Source organism: Andrographis paniculata, unplaced genomic scaffold (genome assembly GCF_009805555.1).
Source record: "Andrographis paniculata isolate CXL003 unplaced genomic scaffold, ASM980555v1 Contig55END, whole genome shotgun sequence".
Taxonomy (NCBI): domain Eukaryota; kingdom Viridiplantae; phylum Streptophyta; class Magnoliopsida; order Lamiales; family Acanthaceae; genus Andrographis; species Andrographis paniculata.
Window position 1 is genome coordinate 4,606,673 of NW_026137590.1, and position 18,885 is coordinate 4,625,557.

The 18,885-nt window shown below is 34.9% G+C and overlaps 1 long non-coding RNA gene across 1 annotated transcript; it reads left to right on the plus strand.

The window, feature by feature from the left end:
- The first annotated feature begins 590 nt into the window (after positions 1-590).
- Positions 591-8,986, plus strand: LOC127256460 (uncharacterized). The gene is made up of 3 exons (XR_007839860.1): positions 591-849; positions 8,533-8,635; positions 8,758-8,986. It is a non-coding gene; the product is annotated as an uncharacterized LOC127256460 (long non-coding RNA).
- Positions 8,987-18,885: the final 9,899 nt, after the last annotated feature.

The window sequence follows — 18,885 nt, forward strand, 5'->3', positions numbered from 1 at the left end:
ATCTTTTTTACACTAATTTTTTTTTATACATCAAAAAAATTATTACATAATAAAATTCTATAGTAAAAACCATATTTTTATTAAAATTTTAAAATAAATATGAGATATATAACATAGTCAGATACATTACATAAAATAATTTTTTTTATCCTTTTTTAATTATATTTTTTCTATGAATAAAAAATAAATATTCCATCCACCCTAATTTAAAGTACTCTTTTATCATTTTCGTTTCTCTCATTTAAAAGTATCAATTTTGTATTTTAACAAAACTGGTAATACATTAATACCAAAATACTGTTAACTTTTACTTATATATTACGTATACAATTACTTTATACACAAAGTCAAAAGATAAAAATGTCAAAAAATTTTAAATACTTTTAATAACCAATAAAATATTGTACCGGATCCTCGGCATCAAGCATCTTGGCCCATTCAGCATCATCCAATAGAAGGATGGCACGTGTGAATTTAATAATATTCTTTATTTTTTATTTTTAGTAAATAAAATTAGAAATTTATTGATTTTGCAATTTCATTCTTCAATTTCTCTCTCTTGCCATTGTCATTTTCATTAATTCTCTGTCTATTAATTCTATGTCCATAATCAATCATTGTCTTCGCTACACGTTGGTCCTCGTTGTTGTCGTCGTCGTCTCCGTCCCTCCACCCTCACCCAGTAGCCCCGTGATCGGTGGGCTTTGCTCATTTCTGTGAGACGCAGAATTTATTTTGGCGTTGGAGAAGTGTAAAATATATATAGTTTTCATCGTGGATCAAGCCAACTCCGTCGCCTACCGACCAACCCCGTGGCAACAGCAGCGTTGGTACCTTTATTCTCCCCAGGTATACGGTTGTTACTTTTTTGACAATTTTTCAATTTCACTCAAATTTTGTTGATTTGGGATTTAAACTTTGATTTTTGGATTTTGTTTATTGTGCCAATTTTAACACTATTTATTTATAATTTTTATATTTTGGATTTTTTTTTTTTTTTTTTACTTCAATACGTTTTGTTGATTTAGGGTTTGTATTGTTTTAAATATTTGGATATTTAGATATGACATATAGTTAGTGGTTTAGATAATAAAATTTAATGCATTAAGTTGAATTTTACTACAAGAATCATAAATCTACTAGCTATGGGAGAGTTAGAAAGAACCAAGACAAGCAAAGCAAGCTACAAGCAATAGTAGCCTAGCCTTTGTATTTGTTGTGAATCTTTTAGATCTTAGTAGCTACTGCAAAAAGGTCAAGTCGCGAGGTGACTATTGTCAATCTTTTAGATCTTATGATGTTTATGGCAGTAGTAGCTTAGCCTTTGTATTTGTTGTATTTGAATTTTGGTTGGAGTGAGAATAGAAAGTAATGTCTCAAATGCAATTTATGTTCTAATTGTTCACCTTAGGCCTGATTGAGTATTTTCTGTGGTCTTCTAATTATTCACCTTATAGAATGTCCTGTTATTCGTTATGGTCTTTGGATTATTCACCTTAGTGGTTGGCCTCTAAGAAATACTGAGGTGACATATTGCACTAGTTGTCTTTTAATTTACTTAAAATTAAAGAATATTTGAAGCAATATAGATATGTTCTTTTGCTTGTTTTACCTAGAGACTTATGATTTTATTTGAAATTATATTTAATTATTTGATATGGTGATCAATTCTTGATTTTATTTTGATTTACTTTCACTTTTATCAATACTATACATTTATGGTTATTTATTTATTACAGGATATGAAATTTAATGAATTAGAGATGAATGAATATTCGTCATCTCGTAAATTAGACTTCGAAAATATGAAATATAAGTTTAAAATTCTTGATGTAAATAGAACAAGAGAATAAGCAATTCCTCAAATTGGAATGAAGTTTGATACGGAAGAAGAAGTATCAGTATTATTTAGCTTATGCTAAAAAAATGGGGTTTGAAATAAAAAACCATATGCTACATAAAGATAAAGAGGATAAGATAAGTTACATATTATTTTTGTGTAGTGCTGAGCGGAAACGGGGAAAAGATAAATGAAGTATCAATGTCAAGGCTCTTCGGCCGATAACAAGATTTGAGTGCAAGGCTCGAATGAAAATTTCTTTGAGAAAGAATGCAAAACATGAAGTAGCTGAGTTTATTTCTGAACATACGCATCATCTTACAAGTCTTCATAGATCGCATAGAAAGATATGTGATGCTCATGCTGCGCACATTGAGATGGTAGAATATGTAGGATTTACTCCAAAAGTCTCTCATGATCTAATGGTTAAAGAAGTCGGCGGCCAAGACAGTTTAGGATTTACTAGGCAAGATTATAAGAATCATTTGCGCACAAAAAGAACAAAAGATATGGAAATCAGAGCTACGAGTCGAGTGCTTGAGTATTTGCAAGGGATGCAAAGTAGAGATTTGAATTCTTTATATTCCATTCAAGTGGATTAAGACAACATGATAACTAATATATTTTGGGCAGACAACATAATGAAAGTACACTATGCATGATAACTAATATATAGACTTTTGCCTTATTTGTTGGTGTTAATCACCATAGACAAATGATTATTTTTTGTGTTTCTCTTCTATATGATGAGACAATCCTGTTATTTCAATGGTTGTTTGACATATTCGCAAGCAGTATGGGTGGAAAAAAATCTATTACTATTCTAACACATCAAGACCATGCTATGGAAAATGCTTTCGCTTCAACATAGCCCGAAACCTGTCACGGATTATGTATTTGACATATATATCAAAATGTTGCAATACATTTTAGTGGCATTTTTGAAAAGCATAAAATTTTGAACATGACTTTGGAATATGAATCTATGACTTTGAAGAAGAATATGAGTTTTTGCACAGATGGAATGAAATGTTAGTGAAGTATGACAGAAAATGATTGGTTGAAACAGTTGTTTAGAGTGAAAGAGAAATGGGAATTGGTAAATAGACGTCAGTTCTTCTGTGCTAATATCACTATGACACAATGTAGTGAAGGTATAAACAGTTTTATCAAAAGGTATGCCAGTTTTAAGAACCCATTGCGAGTATTTTTTGAAAGCTTAAAAAATTTGATTGAATCTCGCAGATATGAAGATTTGATAGCTTATTTCAAAGCAAGTACAAGTGCTCAGGTCCTATTTTTGCCTGTTCACTTCCTGAAACATACGGAAAACGTGTATATACCTGAAGTTTTTAAAAGTTTTCAAAAAGAACTTGGGAAGGCTTATAATTGCGTGGGTGTCCTTAGTCACAAACATGAAACAATTGAAGAGTATCATGTGAGTTATTTTGGATGAACAAAGCAACATGTTAGTTTTAACTTTTCAAATAACAATGTTTATTGTAGTTGTAAGAAATTTTAATTTTTTGGGTTTTTGTGTTCTCATGCGTTGAAAGTCCTCTCAAATCATAAAGTTATGAAGATTCCAGAACAATATGTAATGAAAAGAGGGACAAAATCTGCCAAGTTAAGGATGGTGGTCTTCTTGGAAGAGAATGTTAATGATCCAAAAAAGGAGTCGAGCATGAGATAGAAGGATTTGAGTTTTTTCTTCAACATACTAGTAATAAGAGCTTCAAAAACTAGAGAAACCTATGAAATTGTGAAAGAAATATTTGTTAAGACCACAAGAAGAGTGAATGAACATTTTCTAAACAAAAATGTTCCGTCTGAGAGATCATGTGCGAGAGATACTCAATCATACTTAGGGATTGGAAGCACTGCAAAGAAAGTGGGCAATATACAAGTTGAGGGAATAAAAACAAAACCATGAGTAAGTTCGGGTAAAAGACCCAAAAGTGGATTAGAAAAAATTCAAGAAAAAAAAAATAAAATTGAGGTAGAATAAATAATATTTTAGCTAAGATAAAGATGCGTTAATGACAAGGTCGTCAAAAGCGATGATGAACCTGCACTACCACCAGGTCTGATTACTCGAAACCGTGCCAAGAAGTTCCAAACTAATATTATAATATTAGTTCTACATTTGAAAGAGGAGAACATCGATAAAGTGGAAGCATAGAGGCCAATGGGAAGCACGTTGTCAACATTGGAGTGCATCCATAATTCATGCACTTCATTCCCTTGAAGAACACAATTTATAACACCCATGCGAGTTGATACTCACATCATTATCCCATGTGGGATAAGAGGTGTTTTATTTTATTTAATAAGGTGAGTCCCTTTGCCCTAATTAATTGGACCTCTCTTATTTATTTAATTAGTGAGCTTTAAATAATGTATATTTTTGTCCCACATTGGTTGTAGAGTTTTTTGCTAAGCTAGTCTCCCCTATAAATAAGGCACTTGGTTTCACTTGTAAGACACCTTAAAACTTATATCTATTAAAGTTTTTCTCTTTATTCCATTACATTGGAATTAGTGTGTAAGTGAGGGTTACCCTTGCATACACGTATCATTCTCAAATTGGGTCTTTGGGTTGATTCCTTGGGTTCGTGGCTTCCGAAACCGATCGGAGTTTCTAACCAAATCGTTCGAGTCTCCATTGGTTTAGAGGTGTTGGGTCTAGGCAACGCTTGGGTTCACATCTGATTGATTAACGAATCAGACACCAGTAATATCTATTTTTACTTACTTAGTTTTCATTCAAATTTAATTTTAAGTCTCGATTAATATAGTTTAGCTACTTGAGCTGCATCATCAATTTGGTATCAGAGCGCAGTTTTATCAGAATTCTTATTCTGGTAGTATTAGTCTTTATTTCATACTTTGTTAAGATTTTCTTTCTAATAGCAATATCATTGTTGGGCAAAATATATATATATGTATATATTGCAGAAAAAAATTAAAAAAATACCGCAGAAAAAAAAATTTAAAATACTGCAGGGAAAAAAAAAATTACTGCAGCAAAATATTTAAAAATAAACTAACTACTACCGCAAAAAAAGCCCTATTTGAAATATATTGTGATTTTGATTATTGTATTCACTTGTTTAATTTTGGAAATCGGTTTTCTTGCGGTTATGCTTTCATTGTTGGTTCGTTTTTATTGTTGAGTTTGGCTTATTGAGGTACACTCGTCAATTATATTTTCTATATTCCGTAAGGTTTAGTTGGCTATAACTCGAGGGGCTTACCAAGGACCGTGAAATTTGAGCGCGTGTGTAAGACGGAAAGGTACATTACGTGGGTATACACGAGAGGGTGAGGAAATCATTTATCTAACCATCTATATATATATATATATTTCCACTATATTTTTATATGGCAGGTGAGAAAAGTGACGAGGAACATGATATGGCATCCGCATCAAGCTTTGACCCTAAAATGTTCGTGAATGACATAATGGTGGAAGTACAAAGGGTACTTCGACATGGGGTTGAGGGACTTCATGCCCGAATAAATAAGTTGGAAACATCGAGGGTAGTAGGGAATGCAGCCCCTCCACGCTCGCACAATGACATTCCACCTTTAGTACGACGACATCCCGGGAATGCTCAAAGGCATGAACGAGTTTGTGAATCTTCTAGAAGATGATCGTGACTTGACTGAGTATAATGGAGAAGTAGAGGGCAATGTTCCCCTTCGAGCACGACGAAGGGCACATAGGAGGGATGACAATTATCCAATTCGCTCTATGAAATTCCAAATCCCAATTCTACGGAAAATATGATTCAGAAGCATATCTTGATTGGGAGCGGAAGATTGAGCTGATCTTCGATTGTCAAGATTTGGATGGTCCACAAAAAGTCCGAGTTGCGGTCTCCGAGTTCAAAGATTATACCATTCATTGGTGGGACAATATTTGCCTCAATTGGACACGAGGTGGAGCACCGATGATTCAAACATGGGAGGAGTTGACACGTATCATGCGAGCTAAATTTGTGACGAGTTCGTATACGCAAGAATTGCATGTTCGACTGTAATCGATGAAGCAAGGAAATAGGACAGTCGATGAGTTCTACAAGGATTTGGAAGTGACTTTAATTTGGGCTGATGTTCGAGAGAGTCAACAAGCCACAATAGCGAGGATCTTGACTAGGTTGAATCGAGACATTGCTGACAAAGTGGGATTGTATCGTTTAGATGATATTGATAAATTGGTGGAACGTGCTATTACAATTGAGAAGCAATTGAAGTGTAAGGGCAAACAAAAACACATTTGGTACGATGCCCTTCACACTAAATTATACCAAGAAAGATGACAAATCCCAAGTGGCCCAAGGGTTCGGTAAAGGAAAAAGTGTTATCAAGCTGATACGCCAAGGAAAAAACATGTTCGAGCTGATCCGGAGAAGCCGAGGAATCGAGATATCATTTTCTTCAAGTGTCAAGGTCGAGGCCGCATTGCAAGTCAATGCCCAAACAAGAAAATTATGATCCTCAACAAGTTTGGGGAATACGAGACGGAATCTGAAAATGAGGAGGGGGTTGATCAATTAGTACATGAGAAAAATAACATGGATTATGACTCTGATTCCGGTGTTGGTTTGAGTTTGGTTACTTTACGAGCCTTAAGCACTATGTCAAGGATCTTTGATGAGGAACAATGAGAAAACCTCTTTCAAACTCGTTGTCTAATTTGAGGCAAAATGTGTAGCCTCATTATTGATAGTGGGAGCTGCACAAATATTGTAAGTGAACTTGTTGAATTTGCTAACAACACCCCACCCCAAACCATTCAAATTGCAGTGGGTTAACAATTGCGGAGAGTTGAATGTGAATAAGCAGGTGACAGTTCCTATCAAGATAAAAAATTATAAGAATGAAGTCTTCTATGATGTGCTACCGATGCAAGCTTGTCACGTATTACTTGGGAGGCTATGTCAGTTTGATAGAAAGGCTCATCATGATGAATATTTGAATAGATACTCATTTGAGTTTGGGAGTAGAAAGATATGTTTGAAGCCGTTGTCTCTAATGGATGTCCATGAGGACCAAATCTACATGCATCGTCAATTTGTGGAAGAAGCCAAAGAAAATAGAGAACGGAAAAAGAGTGAAAAAAATAAGAGTAAAAAAAGTGAGCATGAGATTGAGAAAAGTGAGAGCAAAAAAAATAAAAGTGACAAAAGAAAGCAAGTGAGTGAACAACGCAAGAGTGAGCTTGAAAGAAAAATGTTTGTGAGCTTGAGAGAGGTAAAAAATTTGAAAGTTCACGAGAAAAGTTCTTATTTACTTTTGATTAAACCTGTTTATTTTACTAAGCAAGAGCTAATGGTACTCCTTTCCAATGTTGCTACTCTTTTGCAGGAATATCAAGATGTGTTTCCTGATGAAGTAACCGGAGGATTACCACTTATTCGGGGCATTGAGCACCAGATGGATCTCATTCCGGGTGCATCAATTCCAAATCGTTCATCTTACAAGGCAAGTTCAGAGGAAGTCAAAGAAATACGTAAGCAAGTGAATAAGTTGCTTGACAAAGGCTGGATTTGCGTAAGCCTAAGCCCTTATGTTGTACCGGTTCTTCTTGTCCCAAATAAGGATGGTGGATGGAGGATGTGCATCGATTGTCGAGCCGTAAATGCCATAACGGTAAAGTATCGACACCCTATCCCTCGTTTAGATGATATGCTAGATGAATTTCATGGGTCAAAGTACTTTTCTAAAATTGATTTGAAATGTGGATATCATCATATTAGAATGAGGAAAGGTGACGAATGGAAAACTGCATTGAAAACTACAATCGGCTTATATGAGTGGTTAGTCACGCCTTTTGGCCTTACGAATGCTCCAAGTACGTTTATGCAGTTAATGAATCATGTATTACGTACTTTCATAGGAAAGTTTGTTGTGGTTTACTTTGATGACATTCTCATCTATAGTAAATCAATGGAAGAACATGTAGAGCATATTCGTATTGTTTTGGAAGTATTAAGAGCTGAAAAACTTTATGCTAACCCGAAGAAGTGCGACTTTTGTGTCAAAAAATGTATTTTTCTTGATTTGTTGTAGTTGCTGAAGGGATAAGTGTGGATGAAGCTAAAACACAAACTATTGGGGATTGGCCAACACCTAAAATGATCAAGGAAGTTCGTATTTTCCTTGGACTTGCAAGCTTTTACCGCCGCTTTGTGTGGGATTTTAGCTCTATTGCAGCACCACTGACTGAGCTTAAGTTTCGATTAGCATAGTTTAGTTACTTGGGTTGCGTCAGTTAATGTTGTTTATTTTTAATTATTTTATTTTATGTTATATTAATATAAATAAATTATTCCTTATGCAACAATCAATAAATGAGACAAACATTGAAGATGATGGCATTGCATTGCAGCAACATCAAATAGCTCCGCAGTAGGTTATGCTTTTTTGGGGGAAAAAAAAAGAACTTTTTTCGGATCTTATCCTATACTTCTTATACTTGGATTTTTTGTTTTTCTAATTCATTTTTAATTATAAATTCAAGCATTCAATTCAATGGCAAACATAAATACTCAATGCCCCAATGACTCGACTCACGTTATGAATTTTACTGAATTAGTTAAGGTATTTTTAATATTGAAATTTGTTGTGTTATGAAATGAATTGTTGCATTTTTGCATAGTTAGTAATACCTACACTTTATACAGGTTCAATCAGTCCGTAGCTGCACCCCTGAAGTTTTTAAAAATTACAGGAGATGATTGATCATAACCATCTAATTTGGAATAATGGACATGGACTTGGAATGAAGTATGTTGAATTAGCATCAAAATTTATTGTTTCTTTCATAAGCATCGTTAGTTTATGATTTATTGATTATAGATATACAAATGACAAATATACCTCATATGTGTTTGATATTCTCTTTTCAGGTAATGAATTGATATGCCTAAAATTACAACTGGCTATGTGTACTGGAAGGAAATACAAACATTGGTGCGTCAATCTTGTTAATAAGATTATTAATATGAAATTTCAGCTTTTTCCCTGAAATATGTCTCTCTTGGGGACTTGGAAATTTCTTAAGATGCTATATACTTTCAAATCTATGTACCAGTCCGTTGGAATTTACTCAATTTTCGAGTTAAGCAAAAGTTAGTGATGTGCACTTTTATTTCATGTTTTAACTAGTAATTGAATATGTAATGTTTGTATTACTGGTAATTGATATAAGACATTTTTACTTCTGCATGTGTGATATTTATATAATTGGTATTGAATATGAAATTGATAGGTTGTCTTCTATGTATGTAGTTTTTTGTTTTCATTTTGTGGATTCTAAACCAATTTTGAATGAAGCATTTCATTCTAATTGTTTTCAGTTTATGGATGCTAAACTAATACAAAATGAAGCACTTCATTTTAGTTTTTTTTTTTTTTTCAGTTTATATATGCTTAGCCAATTCTGAATGAAGCACTTCATGCAGTAGTCAGATTGCCTATGCACAGGAACATCAAGACTCAAACATTTTTGTTACTACCATAGCTAAATTTAATGGGAAGAATTTGCAGAATATAATCTTTGTAGTAAATAGAAATCTAGTATATAAGAATATAATTTGCAGGTTTAATGTTTGTATAAAAGAAATCTAGTATAGTTGTATAAAAAATATAAGAAATATTTTTGTTTACTATAAAGTGTTTATAATGCAGTATGTTGTCATGTTTCACACGCAACGGGAGAATTGGAAGAAACGGTCGTAGCTGGGAGAAGTTTCTTGGATTGATGAAAGTCTGTTTATTTGTTTTTTTGATTATATAATTAACAACAAGTCTCGAAGTTTTCCAAATAACTTCAACTAAGCATGAATGTTTAGTGCATAAACCATGAGATAAGATCACACGCGTACACACACAAAAAGAAAGATCACACAAACGATCATAGCAATAGTAATAATAACAATAATAATAATAATAATAATAATAATAACAATAATAATAATAATAATAATAATAATAATAATAATATAACACAAAAGCCGAACATAAAATTATATAGCAGCAACATTTCTATAATGTGAATATGCCTACAAGGCAAAGGGACATTTTAGAACTGAACATTTCATCAATTTACGGTTATCAAATACATAACACAAATAAAATAATATATTCCAGCAAATTCTTTGAATTAACAAACAAGTTTGTCAAATTTATATTATAAGAAATTTTACTCCTATAAATGTGTTTTAATTCTCTTTTTTCTAAGTGGGTGGGGATGCTTAGTTCATTCCAAATACTTGACTTGTGATTCTTGGATATTCAATCATGTAATTTCTGATTATTTTAGTCGAATAAATTGCTATTATGTTGTTTCATGTTGAGGTCTCTCATCCTGCATTGAGAAGAAGGCCGATGCAGCTGCATCATTCTCACATTTTACTGGACTTCTTATGGAAGCTCATATGTTTGTCTTAGGAGCTTAAAAAAGGGACTCAAATGGTTCATTGAGCACTGCAAAAACTCGCATCCGCATAAAGAAATATTTACAATTGAGCACTATGTCCAAATTTTAATAAAATAACATATGTAAATGTTGAAACGTGACTTGGATTTAGCGGTCTACCCGACCCTAAACCAAAGCGAAAAGGCTGTTTCAATTGGCAGGATTCCTTTTGGGCTTATCCTAATTGATAACAAATAGGCTTACGGTTTAGGGTGTTTTTTGGGTGCTTATAAATAGACAACTATGGTTCTTAGTCGGATGACACATTGTAAATCTCTGAATCAGTATAATAAAATCTCTCCAGTTCCTGCCCGTGGACGTAGGTTGACACACCGTCACCGAACCACGTAAAACTTCTGTGTTCTTTATTTGCTTTCTTTCTCGTTTTCTCATAACAAGTGGTATCAGAGCCATATCCCATTGATTGAAGATGTCCTCGTATAAATTTGATCTGGAGAAGTTTAATGGGTCGAATGACTTCACGCTCTGGAAGGTCAAGATGAGGGCACTTCTGGTTCAACAAGGATGTGCGGCTGCGTTGGAGGGAGAAGACAAGTTTCCTAAAGACACGAAGGAGGAGGTAAATAAGGAGATTTTGGCAAGGGCTCATTCCGCAATCTTGCTGTCAGTTACTGATGAGGTGTTACGGGAGGTTGTAGATCAGACAACGGCTTTTGGGTTATGGAATAAATTGTGTGAGAAGTACCAAAACAACTCTCTCACGAACAGGCTATATCAGAAGCAACGTCTTTACACCCTCCGGATGTCCGAAAGTACTCAGGTAAAGGATCATCTTGATACCTTTAACCGTATCATTCTTGATCTTCAAGGAGTTGAGGTTAAAGTAGATGATGAAGATCAAGCCCTAATTTTATTGTGTTCACTACCTGGTTCATATAAGAATTTTGTAGATACTATGCTATATGGTAGAACTATAATTTCTGTTAATGATGTGAAAGATGCCCTTATGTCCAAAGAATTGAAAAGAAAGGTTTCTCTGGAAGAGGGTTCTGGTTCAGGTCTGTTTGCAGGTAAGGGAAGACCACAGGAGAGGGGTAACGGGAATGGGAGGTCGCGTTCAAAATCAAAATCCTCTAGCAAAGTTAAGTGTTATCTCTGTAAGGAGAAAGGGCACGTTAAAAGGGATTGTCCACAAAAGAAGGGAAATACAAAAGTTGATTCTAGTAACAGTGGCAGCAGTGCTGCTGTGGTACAAGACAGTTTTGATGATGGGGACTTTGGTGAAGTTCTGACAGCGTGTAGTGCTAGTACTGCTGATTCCTGGATTATGGATACCGGTGCTTCTCACCATATGACGTTCTCTCGTGATCTACTCACTTCCTTTAAGGAGTGGAATGGAACGGTGAAGTTAGGTGATGATGGGGTTCTAGCCATAAAAGGGAGCGGGGTAGTGCAGATAAAATTGCATGACGGTACTGTCAGGAAATTTGACTGTTGGTATGTTCCTGAACTCAGAAAGAATTTGATTTCTCTTGGCACCTTAGCCAAGAATGGTTTAAAATATCATGGTGAAGGTGAGTGGGTGAAAGTCCTGAAAGGTGCGCTGGTAATGATGAAGGGAAAACTGCAGCATGAAATTTATTTTCTACAGGGCAGTTCAGTGATGGGAACGGCGGCGGTATCCCAGTCCTTGGATAAACATGATGACAGGACAAATTTGTGGCACCGGCGATTAGGTCACATGAGTGAGCTAAGGTTGTATGTGTTGAGCAAGCAGGGTTTATTTGGTGGGGATGTGATAGGTAAAATTCAATTCTGTGAGGCTTGTGTAAAAGGGAAGCAACGCAGGGTGAGGTTTAGTACCGGTCATCACACTTCAAAAGAAATTCTGGAGTATGTTCATTCAGATCTATGGGGTCCCTCTCCGGTGAAATCGCAGGGCGGGTGTTCTTACTTTGTCACTTTCATAGATGATTATTCGAGAAAAGTCTGGTTGTACTTTCTAAAGACTAAAGATGAGGTGTTTGGGAAGTTCAAGGAGTGGAAGACCATGGTTGAAAAACGGACGGGTAAACAGGTCAAGACTCTAAGAACTGATAATGGGTTGGAGTTCTGCAACGCTCCATTTGATGATTTCTGCAAGAAAGAAGGTATAGTGAGGCACCGCACTGTACGACACACACCACAGCAAAATGGAGTTGCAGAGCGAATGAACCAAACCCTCATGGCGCGTGCTAGGTGTATGCGCATATTTGCTGGCTTGTCTAAGCAATTCTGGGTTGAAGCAGTAAACACTACTAGCTATCTGGTTAATAGATCTCCATCAACTGCAATTGACTTAAAGACTCCGCAAGAGGTATGGTCCGGTAAACCCTCTGATTACTCTAATCTAAGAATATTTGGATGCCCTGCATACGCTCATGTGAATGATGGTAAGCTGGAGCCGAGGGCGGTAAAATGCATATTTCTAGGGTATGCAACAGGAGTAAAAGGTTATCGACTGTGGTGTACAGAAGGTAAAAATCCTGGTAAATTTCTTATTAGCAGAGATGTAACCTTTGATGAATCTGCTATGCTTGATCAGATTAGAGGTTGTGAAAGTATTGCAGGTACAAAAGATTGTGGTGCTAACCAGAGGGTGGAGTTTGAGACTCCTGACAGAGTTGTGTTAGAGGAAAAGCAGCAGGATAATACTATTGATCAATCCGATCAACCAGATCAGTCAAAACCTCAAGGGAAACCGGTTGAGGGGGAAGCTGATGACGTTGGTACTGGGGTTGAAGATTCCATAGCAGCAAGAAAGGGAAAGAGAAATATTCAGAAACCAGCTAGGTTTGCAGGATGTGTCAATACGTGTGACATGGATTCTGTTGCTTATGCACTAGCGGTCGGTGATGATCTTGGCTCTGATGAGCCAAAGACATATAAAGAAGTTGTGGCGAGTAAAGATGCAGAAACCTGGATTATGGCAATGAATGAAGAGATACAGTCTCTTGAAAAGAACAAGACTTGGGATCTTGTTGCACTACCAAAAGGGGTGAAGCCAGTGGGATGCAAGTGGGTCTTTAAAAGAAAGGAGGGAATTCCTGGTGTTGAACCTGCTAGGTTCAAGGCGAGACTGGTGGCAAAAGGTTTTTCACAGAAGGAAGGAATCGATTACCATGAAGTCTTTTCTCCTGTGGTGAAACACAAAACCATTCGGGTTCTTTTGGCAATGGTGGGTGCTTTTGATCTGGAGCTGGAGCAGCTTGATGTAAAAACAGCATTCCTTCATGGTAATCTAGAAGAACAGATTTACATGTCTCAACCGGAGGGGTTCTACAGTTCTAAAGGGGACCAGGTATGCTTGTTAAAGAAATCTCTGTATGGCTTGAAGCAGTCTCCGAGGCAATGGTACAAGAGATTTGACTCATTCATGGTGTCTAATGGTTATACTCGTAATCAGTTTGATAACTGTGTTTACTCGAAGAAAGTTTCTACTGATTCCTTTGTGTATCTGTTGTTGTATGTGGATGATATGTTAATTGCAGCTAAGAATATGGCTGTAATTAATGACTTGAAGGCTCTACTAAAGGGTGAGTTTGAGATGAAGGATTTGGGTGCGGCAAAGAAAATACTTGGTATGGAGATCTGGCGTGATAGAGAAGCAAGACGGTTGTGGGTTTCTCAAGAAAAGTATATTGAGAAAGTTTTGCAGACATTCTCTGTTGATCAGTCCAAACCGGTAAGTACCTCTTTGGCGGCACACTTTAAACTTGATCGAAGCACTATACCGGCTATAGATGAAGAGGTTAATTACATGAAGACGGTTCCATATTCAAGTGCAGTTGGAAGTCTTATGTATGCGATGGTATGTACAAGACTGGATCTCGCTTATGCGGTTAGTGTGGTGAGCAGGTTTATGGCTAATCCGGGTAAAGCTCACTGGGGAGCTGTAAAGTGGATCTTGCGATATTTGAAAGGAGTGTCTGATATTTGTCTGGTATATGATGATAAAGGCCATGGTGATGGTCTTGTTGGCTATGCAGACTCTGATTACGGGGGTGACTTGGTGAAACGAAGATCACTAACTTGTTTTATCTTCACTCTGTTTAGATGTGCAGTCAGTTGGAAGTCTACTTTACAACCTACGGTTGCACTGTCGACGACTGAGGCGGAATACATGGCAATGACTGAAGGTATTAAAGAGGGTATCTGGTTACATGGTCTGGTGCAGAGTTTGGGTCTGAAGGTGGAGAAACCAGTGTTATTCTGTGATAGTCAAAGTGCTTTGAGTTTGGCTAAAAATCCAGTCTATCATGAGAGAACCAAACATATTGATGTAAGGTTGAATTTTATCCGTGATGTTCTGGAGGAAGACAAGTTTTCTATTCAGAAAATAGCTACAGAGCACAATCCAGCTGATATGTTGACAAAGGCGCTACCGACGGAGAAGTTTGAGCACTGCTTGAACTTGGTGAATATTCGTAGGAGGTAAAGCCCTCTCGGGGCATCTGGCAGGAAGGAGACGACTGAGAGATACTGACGAACCTTTGGCGGTTGGAGAAACTCCAAGTCAAGGTGGAGATTGTTGAAACGTGACTTAGATTTAGCGGTCTACCCGACCCTAAACCAAAGCGAAAAGGCTGTTTCAATTGGCAGGGTTCCTTTTGGGCTTATCCTAATTGATAACAAATAGGCTTATGGTTTAGGGTGTTTTTTGGGTTCTTATAAATAGACAACTATGGTTCTTAGTCGGATGACACATTGTAAATCTCTGAATCAGTATAATAAAATCTCTCCGGTTCCTGCCCGTGGACGTAGGTTGACACACCGTCACCGAACCACGTAAAACCTCTGTGTTCTTTATTTGCTTTCTTTCTCGTTTTCTCATAACAGTAAAGAAACAAGATTATAAAACCATGGAGATGGAAAGGTGATGGCGTTGTTAAGGTTTACAGTGACGTAGCGGAATGTGAAGAGCAGTAGCCCGTTCAGAATTCTGATTTGCATCTATTCTAGATATCATACACCTCATTGAGGAGGATGTCGGCGGTAGAGAAGCCGTGAGAAGAAGCATATGAGAAGGTAAATCGAGGCGAATGCGATGAATGATGTTAACAATAATAACGGAAGACAACGTCGAAGCGTACGCCGCCGACGAGGATGGCACCACCTGTGACATTGTGAAGATGGATCCGCCATCAACGGCGGTCATCGGCTGCATGATTACGAGTGGAGCAAAATTAGATATTCAAATTTTTGAAATAAGAAAGGTAAGGACTTAAATGTAAATTATGATTTTTTTTATAAAAAAATTAGAAATAAAAAAGAGAAAAAAAATATAAAGTACATGTGATGTTCTCCCATTGGTGATGTTGAATGAGGTTGAAAATGTTCGATGCCGAAGATCCCATAACATAAAATACTATTATCTTTTAAAATTATTATAAAATTTCAAAAGATACAGGAATAGAAAAAGTATAATATAATAATATATATGTAATATATACATAATATATTATATAAAATAATATATCTATTACATACATAATATAACCTTTACATACAAAGTATATACACATACATAATACTAAGACCACCCACAAACCTGCCACATCATTACTTCAAAAATTAAAAAAAAACAAAAAAAAAACAAAAAAAAAACAAAACAAAATAAAAGATATTGGATGGAAAGGTGCTCTACAGAGCATCCCAGGAGATTTCTACTTTAGTGTCAATGTAATCGGTAATCATATCATATATAATATATATAAAATAATTTTTGTAATTTATATTAAATTTTTTATTATATTTAATTTTTTTAATTTTTTATAATTCATAAAATTTTATATTTTATAAAACGCAAAATTGTCCATAACTCCTTTGTGGTTTCGAAACTCGGCTTAAATTCTCCATCTACTTTAAAAATTGCATGGTACCCCCTTATATTTAAAAAACATTGCATGAAACTCCACCACTATGAAACTTTCCTCATGTGATAAGAAGATGATTTCCTATCTATATGTTTTGCATGGCATGAGGGTTTTATGCAATATTTTTTAAAGTATAAGTGAGCGTCATGCAATTTTTTAAAGTAAAATGGAGATTTATGCTGAGTTTCGAATCCACAAAGTGGTTTCATGCAATATTTTTTAAAGTATAAGGGGGTACCATGCAATTTTTAAAGTAGATGGAGAATTTACGGCTGAATTTCGAAACCACAAAGGAATTATGGACAATTTTATCTTTATAAAATGATACCAGATATGTTCTATTAGTTTAAATTTTAAAAAATATAAATACAAAAGTTATTTAATTTTATTAAACAAATTAATATTAAAAAATTATTTAATTTGTATAAAATATAATTATAAATTTTAATAAAATAAAATTATATTAAAAATTAAAATATATTTAATTTATAGTTAATTATATATATATAATTAATAATAAGATATTGTATAATTACAATAATATATGTATATATACTCCTTCCGTCTGTCTCTAAGGGTCTCATTTACCTTTTGCGTAATTGAACTTAACATTAAAAATATCTTTATATTTGTATATTTTTTTGTACAAATGTCCTTCTTTTAGTATTATAAGACACTAATTGAAGTATTTTTGCAATATTTTCTTAATTTGTACGACGTTTTGATATAATAATTAATATTCAAAGATCAACATGTAAAAAGTAAATGAGACCCTTTGAGCCGGATGGAGGTAGTATAATATAAGAATAAAAATTAATAAAAAAAATTAGAATGAGGAGTATCTTTGTTGTGAGTATAAAATAGAATAGAGTATCTCCAATGATGTGATAGAGATAAAAAGTGACGTAAAGAATAAAAAGTAGTAGTGTTTCCTTGGCTTGAGTTTCCCAAATTTTATTGTGGAGACACCTTGGAATTATATTTTGGCGCGAAACCGAAGCTAGGTGGACAAACAATGCATCCTATATTCGTTGGGTTTGACCAACAACTCCATTTACAGATGTTGTGTTTTGTTAAATCTTCAGATCGGCTCATGCTTCAACTCCTCTAGTTGGTGAATGACTCAACACTGAATCCTAAACTATGAACGCCTCTTAACAAACCCTAAACCAATGGATTCGACCAATTGAAACCTAACTCGACAAATCTCCGCTCACACACAAAGCTCGGGCGAAAGAACAACTCACTTGAGAGATTGGAACTTGAGAACAATTGTAACCAACCACAAAGAAGTTAACCCGCAAAGAAAGAGCCCTTCAAAGAAAGAAAACCAAAGGAAGCGAATGGAAGGAGGAATCGATTTTTGTACCCACGCAAAATGAATTGATCTTTGAGAGAAAAGATCAATAAGGGGTTATAAAGAAGCGGGTCAAGGGGTTCAATGATATAGATCTAGGTTACCAGGTTGGGGCTGCAGGTCGAGACAGGCCAAATTTCCACATTCTCCACCAATTTGGCCATATCATTCACTGAGGATTGCTTCCGTAGGATGCATTACAGCCAAGTGACCCTTCTCGCCTAGTCAAGTCGCATAGGGATTTTCAGGGAAGATACCCAGACACAATGAACCTACACTCACAACAAACGTTAAGAAAATTATGTACTCACGAGCAAACATTAATCCTGCATAAACTAATTGCTCATTCAAAAAAAAGGACAACTTAACGCAAAAAGAAACAACAAAACTCCACCTTAGAAAATAATCACAGGGTATATACATATCATGAAAACACTAAGAAAAACATAGTGAATGCTTTTACTAAAACATCCTATCACATGCTTGAACACTTAGAAACACAATGACAAGCATATATCGCACTAAGAAATTCGACGTCGGCCACAAAGAAGCTAAGAATATAGGATTGCACACATTATCACAAAGAGAAACAATCATATCACAAAGCGTAAACAAACACTGTCACAAAGTTTAGCAGATTAACATACAGTTAGACACACTCAGATATTCCCCAAAAACTAATAAACTAGATTATTCATTTAGTTTAGGAAACACAAACACAAAACACAAAGACAACAAAGAATCGAATCAATCACAACAGGAGAATTGATTTATCCACATGGCAACTAAAATATATGCTATTATTCACAAGAATATATGTATTAACTATTCACAAAGGATAAAAAAAAAAAAAAAAAAAAACCAGTATGCATTCAAACATTCAAAATTATTTCAGAATTGAATTTTTATGTAAATTTCAGAAATACAAAAAAAAAAAAAAAAAAAAAAAAAAAAAAAAAAACAATTCCAGCACCTATTAATCAAGAAAAGAATTCAAAATGCCAATTTTAAAAGAATGATCATTTCACAAATATTCACATACTAAAGACAAGTAAAGAACAAATGAATTCAATCAATATACTTCGCCTAAAATTTGACTACACGAAGCCATATTTAATTGATCATTGGACTCAATTATTTGATTTGTGTTATTTGTTTGACCTTTATTAGTTACAGTAGGACACTCTTTAATATAATGACCTATTTCACCACAACCATAACACTTCCTAGGTAATGACTTGTAATTCTTTTCTTTATTTTTATTTTTATTATTATTTGATAATTGATTATCTCTATTGTTGTTGTTTTGATTATTCATTTTGAA